Source organism: Arachis ipaensis, chromosome B9 (genome assembly GCF_059453495.1).
Source record: "Arachis ipaensis isolate K30076 ecotype BB chromosome B9, ASM5945349v1, whole genome shotgun sequence".
NCBI lineage: Eukaryota > Viridiplantae > Streptophyta > Magnoliopsida > Fabales > Fabaceae > Arachis > Arachis ipaensis.
Window position 1 is genome coordinate 160,268,016 of NC_142444.1, and position 10,671 is coordinate 160,278,686.

At 34.5% G+C, this 10,671-nt stretch overlaps 1 pseudogene; it reads right to left on the reverse strand.

The window, feature by feature from the left end:
• Window positions 1–9,763: 9,763 nt before the first annotated feature.
• LOC148546949 (uncharacterized) lies at window positions 9,764–10,565 on the reverse strand (annotated as a pseudogene).
• Between the last annotated feature and the right edge of the window lie 106 nt (window positions 10,566–10,671).

Sequence of the window (10,671 nt, forward strand, 5' to 3'; positions counted from 1 at the left end):
ATTATTTATTTTAGTAAATTAGACACCATTTATTAAGCACTATAGCAATCATCCAGAAATAATACTAAGTATTTATGCATCTATCATGTTTTTGTATTAGCTTATTTTATATAAAAAATATCATTTGTAGCTACACGTATAAATATATAAGATTTAAGTGTACGTGCATTACACGCTTCTTTTTTTTTTGTGTTTTTTCTTATTGATGTAATACAAAAAATTTTGTTAAAAGGTACAAAAATTTATTAATATAATATAAAAAATTTTACACCTAATACAATTTTTTATATATATATATATATATATATATATATATATATATAATGCATAAATTTGTTAATATAGCTAAATTTTTGCACATAGCACGAAAAAATTTACACATAGCACATAAACTTATCGATATAGTATAAAATCTATGCAGTTTAAAAATTACTTCTGCTATCATTATTAGGTTGTACCAAAATTTTTATATTGTACTCCAAATTTTATATGCTCAATAGTTTTATTACATAACTCAAAGTTTATTTTTATTGTTATTCTGAATTCTATGTTTTCATCAATAATTTTGCTATATATATATAGTGAAAAGATGTGACAATGAAAAAAGAGGAAAAGAAAAAAAAAGAAATAAAAAAAACAAACAAAAGAAGAAAAAGAAGGAAAACAAGAAAGTAGAGGAAAAAGGGAAGACATGACGATAAGAATGATGTAGAAGAAGAAAAAGGAAGAAGAAAAAAGTTGCAAAAAAAAAAAAAAAGAGGAGAAGAAAAAAGACGAAAAAGTATATTAAGAAGGTGAAGAGAGAGGGCTAATGGGTGGGTTTTTATTGTTCATGCTTAATTAGACATAGTTGCACACTTTACCACCTAGTAATTCTATTCTAATATTTATATCAAATGTAAAAATTAGTTCATCGATAAAAAATAATATAATATGTATATATTAAAAATTAATTATTTCTATAAAATATATATTAGAGTAAAAAAGACACGTTAAAAATTAAGGGTATAATCGTGTCAGATTAGATCGGATTTAAATGTAAATAAAAATTGAACGGATCAAAATTATATTAAACTGTATTTATACTTAAATTAAATTGGGTCTAATTAGTATATTTTTTTGCAATTGTATCTAAATCGAACGGAATCATTTAAATCTAAGTTGAATCGGTTCGAATGCCCAATTAAAATTAATTTTGTAAAAAACTAAAAAAAATATGAAGAAAAGAAAAAAAAAGTCTATAACACTAAGAAATAGGAAAAAAAATTACAGTAAAATTAGGATTAGGTCGGCAAAATTTTATATATATATATATATATATATATATATATATATATATATTTCATTTTTTAATATAATATTTGAGTAGTTAGGTGAAATTTTATTTGTTCAGATCATATATTTAAATTAATTAAAGTCGGATATAATCAATTTTATTCTAATTAAACTCGATTACCCATCAAGTATAATAATATCCACAGTAAAATAGGGTTGGATTTAATTGGGGGTAATGTAACCCCGCTTACATCTCTGTTAAAAATTGAAAATGTACGTGTAACCTTGCAAATGATGTGAATGTGTGAGGCTTTGCAAATTAAGTGTCGCGACCCAATCTGATCGTGACTGGCGCTTAGAAAAATCTTTTCAAGTAAGCCTCAAAAATTGATATTACAGAAAACAGAACAAATAGAATTTCCAATTATACTAAAAGACAATACATTCTCAATCTCATATTTACAACATACTCAGCATATTTATATAAAATTCGACTTAAATATTTACAGCAAAGCATAGTCTATTAGCTTTATCTACTAGAATATTTACAAAGTAACATACTCAAGTCACTAAAGTCGGATCATGCTTTATCTACTAGAATATCTATTAGCTTTATCTTGTCACGACCCAAAATGAGCCATGACTGGCGCTCAGGGAAATAGTCCCCTAGCAAGCCTAGCCGACTCAAATATAAGTTGAATAAGAAAGTTACAAATATTATACAAGTTCTAAAATAAATAATTATACACTTATAACAAAACTAAGATAATTAAAATAGTTGGATCCTGTCTGTGTCATATGGAGCATATATACATCTAAGAACTCGTCAACAAATAAGTACTCATTGCAGATCGTACATCTTGAATCGAAAGCCTCACATAGACAAGTAATTGTTCCTGAAAAATGTTTTTAGAAAAACGGGGTGAGTTTTGCAACTCAGTGACTAGACAATACATCTATAATCGACATGAGACCATATAAACATTATATCAAAGTAATTTTAATTAGAAAATAATAGTTGATAATAATAAGTGAATCAATAAGGGAGTTCTCATACAGAAATCAAATCAAAAGTCCACACTTGGGCGGCTTCACCTCTATGGGTAGCCCTTTCCTCTTGTGTGTCCTAACAGAATAACAGATCTAACGTGTGGCCTACACGTTAGGCTAGCAACACCCCTGCTAGCTGGAGTCTGAGTTAGATGCATCTAAGTTAACGTCATAACCGCCGTTAACTACGGTTTTCTAATACGAGCCTCCCAAACCAATTCAAAACATATAATTTCAAATACAACAAATCATTGATCTTTAAAATATATAAGATATCGAATCAAATCAAATCATATTATACTTTCTCATCAGAATCCTTTCCAATCATACTTTTTCAATCAAAACACATTTTAAATATATTTCACAATCTTTAAACTAAGTGAATACCAACAAATACTTTAATGCTTCAAAAACAGATATTCAAGTAAACTCAAACATTTTAGAATAATGCAAAACTTCATCAAAAATATATATGGTCTCAAAAACAGATATTCAAATAAGATCAAACAATTTAAAATAATGAAAGACTTCATCAAAAATATATATGGTCTCATGTATAGTTTCGAAAGTATAAACTTCATAAAAAAATGAATTATTTAATTTTAATAAATCAATTATTCTAATCAATTTAAAACCGTTCTAGACAAATATAGTGAGTATAATTCAAAGATCATAATAGATATATGTCAAAATAATTATAGATGCACAGTCAAACAATTATAAATGTAAAGCCTACTCACAACTTGGTCCCAAGGGACCGAAGATACCGAACCCGGAGTGCCAAAATCCAAGGTGAGGAGGATTGAAGTAAAATGGAACGAATGAGCGTAGGGTTTAGATTTGGGTAGCGACAAGGTGGAGCTGCGATAGTTTGGGTTATTGGGTTATTGACAGTAACGGTTCCATTAGCAACCAAGGTTCACTCGAACGGCGACCGGTGACGGAACAGCCCTCTATTCACAGCGGCTCCTCTCGCACATTCTGTTTCTCTCTCTTCGAGCTCTCTCTTCTGTCTCAACAATGGCGACGCGACTTGGCATGGCGGCGGTTGAAGCTCAGCAGCAACGGAAGCAAGACGCGGCGGCTGTCCTTCCTCGTCCCCTCTCTCGGACGCATCTCTCGGTTCTGGCCTCTGATGGCGACGCAACGGCAACGAGCTGAACGCGGCAGGCGGCGGCGCGACGGGTCACGAATGGTGAGCTCCAGGCCGGCGGTGACGAGGCGTGGCTCTCTCTCTCCTCGCATGGTAGCTCGGCGTGGACAGCTCCCTCCTCCCTCCTTCCTCCTCCCTTCTCTTCTCGCGACCTCCCCTCTTCTCTCTTTCCCTTTTCTTTCTTTTTCTGTTGAATCTGGGTGTGTGTTGTGAGAAAGAGGGTATGAGGTGAGTGAAGGTGTGTGCGGCAGTGAGAGGTAAGTGAGTGTGGGGCTAGGGTTAGAGAAGGAAAAAAATATACTTAGGAGTGGGTCCCACGTCTTATCTATTTTTTTTTTTCTGGTTATTACATTCTTCCCTCCTTTAGAAATTCGGTCCCCGAATTTCAACCAATATACTATGTAATATCGCGTGAGCAGTACAAGTTACACATATTTCATAGAATTATACATTGTTGCAATGAATAACAAATTTAGGAATAAGAGAAAAAGCAACATTGTGACAATCATGGAATTAAAGGGGGACACAGTGAATACACTAGCGACAAAGGAAAATCATTTTAATGATCATCTTTCTCAGACCTAAAACATTGTTGTGATAACTTGCTTATCAATTACTATAGAAGTTCAACTAATTACAACATAACCACACAATGCAACATATTCCTTCCGGTTAAAGAGATAAATACATTTAAATAGCTAATCTAAAACTCAAATCATATATCCAAGCTTCGTGAAAATCATATGATAAAGATAAATTTGCAAATTTTGGTATAAATTTTCTACTAAGATCAAAACACTTGTCATTCATCATGAAAGTTTTCCCATCAAAGAAGTACTTTGGAATTTTTATTTATTTATTTATTTGAAAATACATTTCTAATATCAAAACTTATTAATTAGTTAGGAGACATGGCCTAGATAAACAAATACATACAAAGATCGCTTCTAATTTATTTCTAATTTGAAAGGACACAATTTTTCAGTATCAAAAAAGAGAAAGAAGATACAAGACCTAAAGTCTATATTATGTATAGATCAAAATTGGAACATTAGGATCAAGAAAGTCACAAAAAAAAAAAAAGAAAAAAAAAAGAAAGAGTGGCATCACAAGCAAGAAAACGAAGAGCAACACTCTTATAACCTAAATGAAATATCCACAACATTCATAAATCAAAACCACAAACAATAAGATAGAGATAGTAATAGAGAAGCAAAATAAGACAATAAATTCAAGGCTTGACACCACATTTTAGAATATATAATTAATTAGTCATAAAAATGAAAACATTAACTGTCACAAAAATTAACCTGCTCTCTTTTCCTAATTTAGAAATCTCTAACTAAGTCTCTCGGAAATTGTTATTATTATTATTATCATGGCTTTAGTTATTAAGCATACTAATATAAAAATGGAAATTACTTGACTATAAATGAGATAGACAGTGTAAAACATGACAAGATGTTATTTAAGTACATTCAACTCATTTAAGTACAAAATCTTAGTTAAACCATCCAAGAAGAGGTCCTTCAATACTTCACATGCAAGAACAATTTAAGGCCCGCACAACAATTCATAACAATTGTAACATAATTCAGACCCCCACAGCGTTCAAGCAAAATTCTCCAATTATGGTTAGTGTGACCAATTATGGCAAACACGTATAGAGAAAGGTGAAGATAAGTGAAAGAAACAGCTTGTCAAACTGACGTAAGACTAGATCAAACAAAAACACAAGGTGAGAACAAAGGCAAAGTTGAGTTGGAATATATATATATATATATATGTGTGTGTGTGTGTAGACAAAATCTTGCTCCTAAACCCCCAAAGTTAAATCTCCAATACACTCGATCGTTTAACTGCACAAAAACATGTTCGCAATTTAATTCCAATATCTCATCCAAAGAGAACACCACCAAAAAGTTAAAACTAAAATCAAATCCTCTTATCCTTGATAACCCCCGACAACCGATGCACCGCGTGATTTTGGTCAAAGATAGCTGGAAGCATAAACAACTATACCATTCACGTGATCAATTCCAATAACTTCTATGTGCTCGGTCAAAAATAAAAAAACAATAAAAAGCAAAATTGAGTATATATAATACAGTCAGCATATATGGTAAACGACGACCAATAAGTGTTCATTAAACACTTAACTCTCCTATCTTAAAAGTGTGTCAACAACTAGGATGGGGGAACAACAGGTTGGGCCTATCACCATTCTCAAAGCTACCAGTCAAAATCATTAAGAACAAAACACAAACTGCTGTACTAAGTTAGAAGTCACCATATATGAGTATGGTAGTCAAAAGTATCGATTGGAAGACAACACTGCAAAGGAACAAGAATTGACATGTTCATATTAAATACATGGAAAGAAAATAGAAGAGACAAAAGAAAAGATCTAGGGCATTCAAACTCCAGGTAAAAGTCACCAATTCCACATCTAAGTATCTAACTCGATTACATGGACAATGTTACTCAACCAACTCAACGAACATAGCGCTACAAGAAAACAACTTTAAATTGAACTTTGCACCAACTATTAATGCTAGAAAATGAATATGGCAGAAAAATTCAATAGAGAAGACAAATTTAATTTAGATCATGAGCCTGTATTATTTTTTGTAGAGCTTCTCTCTTTTTCTTTCTTTTTTTTTTTTTTTGAAATCATATCTTCTGATAAAAAAAAAATTTTAATTGTTGCAACCAATGAAAAGCATTGGAGGTCATAACAAAAGTAAAATGACTACATAATCAAGTTATTTTTTTATAATATCTAAGGGGTAGAAAGTGAAAGAATAATATAACAAGGACATATCAACCTCGGAATCTTGAAAACAGTCTTGGTGCAATCCCATACCCTTCAATTGGTTCCCAAGGAAAAGAGAAACAAAAACCGATTTCCAACCACGAGAGAATAACGAAGGAAACAACACAAGTAGCAAATTTAAAATTGGAAAAAAAGCAAAAATTAAACAAATGAATCAGGCAAGTACAAAAGCATATCACTAGGAAGCACTCAACACCCACAATCAGACAACACTACACGGGAAACCAACGACATTTTAATTCAAATGCTGCTAGCACAGTAGGTTGGAATGATCAAAAAGGAAAGAAGAGTTTGGAAAAACTATTTTAGGAAACTAGATTCAATCCATTGTATTCATCGTGTTCAACAACCAGGCTACAATGCTGCATAGAATATAACTACATTTTGATTCACATGCATTGCGAACCAAGCAAAACTTAAGCTAAATCCCTCTACATAATAATGATAAGAACAGTTGAAGAATAGAAGTTTCAGGGGAAAAGCAAGGGTAAGGAGTTCTCGGTTTCTTTAGATCTAGGCAAAAGCAGAATTCATCATCCAATCCCCAACAAAAAGCAAGCATTCCGTGGAAATAAAAAGGTCATGTTCAACAACACAGTACCGTAATAGAACAGATCATCAAATTAAAAGAATTCAACCAAACTTTCAGATCGAAAAAGATTCAATTCAGCTAACAGATTATCCAAAAAAAATCGCCACACCAAAGCAAAGAAAATCACAATTCCAATAAAAAAAAAGAAACAAGAATAACACTCCGTTCAAATGTTCATTGCGTAGTTCTTCTCCTTGAGCAACTGAATAACAGTTCAATTATTGTTTTGAAAGAAAGAATCACGAGTGGTTCAAAATTATGTAAGCTTTAAAGATCATTCACAAAAGAAGAAAAAACTCCTCGTTTATCGAAATCCAAAAGAAAGCACCTCAATTCAACAACTAAGCAAATCCACAATTCACAAATCCGAATACAGTTTTACAACAGGAATCAGATAGTAATTCACAGCAAGAACATATCGAATCTTCTATATCATGAATGAAATCTTGAAATCGAGAACCATAGAGAAGATTAAAGCAAATATTCACAAAAGCGAGAAAGGGCAGAACCTGCTAAAAAAATAAGAGTACGCAAACCGGAACCAAAACTAAAATCATTGGAAAAGCAAGTTCAAGAAAAACTACCAAAAGATAACTCAAGGTTGGGTACAAAGAAGAGGAAAAGAGTGGCAAGAAGCGGCAGAAGTCGCATGATAACAACCAAAAGACAACAACGACATAACGGACAAAGATGACATCGCTATAGGCCTTTGATAGTGCCACAATTTGTACAAATAGGCGCGCTTCTATTTATACAATCGTGATCCTACCATAGGACACTTGCTCCACATTACACAGATTAAACCTAAGCTCTGATACCACTTTGTCACGACCCAAAATGAGCCATGACTGGCGCTCAGGGAAATAGTCCCCTAGCAAGCCTAGCCGACTCAAATATAAGTTGAATAAGAAAGTTACAAATATTATACAAGTTCTAAAATAAATAATTATACACTTATAACAAAACTAAGATAATTAAAATAGTTGGATCCTGTCTGTGTCATATGGAGCATATATACATCTAAGAACTCGTCAACAAATAAGTACTCATTGCAGATCGTACATCTTGAATCGAAAGCCTCACATAGACAAGTAATTGTTCCTGAAAAATGTTTTTAGAAAAACGGGGTGAGTTTTGCAACTCAGTGACTAGACAATACATCTATAATCGACATGAGACCATATAAACATTATATCAAAGTAATTTTAATTAGAAAATAATAGTTGATAATAATAAGTGAATCAATAAGGGAGTTCTCATACAGAAATCAAATCAAAAGTCCACACTTGGGCGGCTTCACCTCTATGGGTAGCCCTTTCCTCTTGTGTGTCCTAACAGAATAACAGATCTAACGTGTGGCCTACACGTTAGGCTAGCAACACCCCTGCTAGCTGGAGTCTGAGTTAGATGCATCTAAGTTAACGTCATAACCGCCGTTAACTACGGTTTTCTAATACGAGCCTCCCAAACCAATTCAAAACATATAATTTCAAATACAACAAATCATTGATCTTTAAAATATATAAGATATCGAATCAAATCAAATCATATTATACTTTCTCATCAGAATCCTTTCCAATCATACTTTTTCAATCAAAACACATTTTAAATATATTTCACAATCTTTAAACTAAGTGAATACCAACAAATACTTTAATGCTTCAAAAACAGATATTCAAGTAAACTCAAACATTTTAGAATAATGCAAAACTTCATCAAAAATATATATGGTCTCAAAAACAGATATTCAAATAAGATCAAACAATTTAAAATAATGAAAGACTTCATCAAAAATATATATGGTCTCATGTATAGTTTCGAAAGTATAAACTTCATAAAAAAATGAATTATTTAATTTTAATAAATCAATTATTCTAATCAATTTAAAACCGTTCTAGACAAATATAGTGAGTATAATTCAAAGATCATAATAGATATATGTCAAAATAATTATAGATGCACAGTCAAACAATTATAAATGTAAAGCCTACTCACAACTTGGTCCCAAGGGACCGAAGATACCGAACCCGGAGTGCCAAAATCCAAGGTGAGGAGGATTGAAGTAAAATGGAACGAATGAGCGTAGGGTTTAGATTTGGGTAGCGACAAGGTGGAGCTGCGATAGTTTGGGTTATTGGGTTATTGACAGTAACGGTTCCATTAGCAACCAAGGTTCACTCGAACGGCGACCGGTGACGGAACAGCCCTCTATTCACAGCGGCTCCTCTCGCACATTCTGTTTCTCTCTCTTCGAGCTCTCTCTTCTGTCTCAACAATGGCGACGCGACTTGGCATGGCGGCGGTTGAAGCTCAGCAGCAACGGAAGCAAGACGCGGCGGCTGTCCTTCCTCGTCCCCTCTCTCGGACGCATCTCTCGGTTCTGGCCTCTGATGGCGACGCAACGGCAACGAGCTGAACGCGGCAGGCGGCGGCGCGACGGGTCACGAATGGTGAGCTCCAGGCCGGCGGTGACGAGGCGTGGCTCTCTCTCTCCTCGCATGGTAGCTCGGCGTGGACAGCTCCCTCCTCCCTCCTTCCTCCTCCCTTCTCTTCTCGCGACCTCCCCTCTTCTCTCTTTCCCTTTTCTTTCTTTTTCTGTTGAATCTGGGTGTGTGTTGTGAGAAAGAGGGTATGAGGTGAGTGAAGGTGTGTGCGGCAGTGAGAGGTAAGTGAGTGTGGGGCTAGGGTTAGAGAAGGAAAAAAATATACTTAGGAGTGGGTCCCACGTCTTATCTATTTTTTTTTTCTGGTTATTACATATCTACTAGAATATCTAGATCTCTGCATGCTTGGTTCAGATGCACTCCTAACTCGACTCCTTAAGGCTGAGGTACCCTTCGAGGCAGCTTCAGAATGGTTAACCCCACTCGATTGTGTTTGTGGGCGATTTTGATGACCTGATATGCCCCATAGCTTGATCCTCCAGAAAAAACTCCTTGTATCCTTTTCTTTTTACCCATTTCTTTGTTCACTCTCCTTTCCTCCAATCCAGCTTCAATACCATAAGCAGCATTCACAATTTCTGAATAGGTCATGCTCCCAACCATGGGTGAAAGAGCAGTGAAGTAAAGATTTGCTAGTCCTCGAACAAATCTCTTGACCCTCATGATATCCGGAGTCACTAAGTGCTCAGCATATCTAGAAAGCTCAGTGAAACGATTCTCATATTGCATCACAGACATACTAGGAGTTTGCCTCAACTTCTCAAAATCAGTGGCATTTTTCTCCTTTATACTAGTAGGAAGGAATCTTTTCAAAAAGATCTCAACAAACTCATCCCACAAAAGAGGTGGCATTCGACGTGCCCTTCTACTTTTAAGAAGTGTTTCATACCAATGATAAGCATGTCCTGTTAAATTGTATGTAGCTAGATCCATCACTGTGTTATCTGGACATCTGAGGGCTCGAAAAGCTTTGTTCAAGCTGTTAATGAAGAACTGAGGATCGTCTTCCAGAAGATTTCCAGAGAAAGTAGACGGATTTAGCTTAAGGAAAGATTGGAGAGTGACAGCTCGTTCCCCAAGGGGTTGTTGGTTTTCTTGATGAAGGACATTTGGCCCCGCAGAAAGTGGGGTTCTAACTTCTCTTCGATCAGTCAAGGACTCCACAAGATTATTAACGGTTTGATGAAGTCCTCGTGTCTCAGCAACAATATTCATTGGTTCTTCTGTGATAGTCGCACCTCTATCTTGCCTTATTGGTCTTCTACGACCAGCACCCCATTGACTGAGTGGGGGAGAAGGTGCTCTATTAGCTTCAACATTA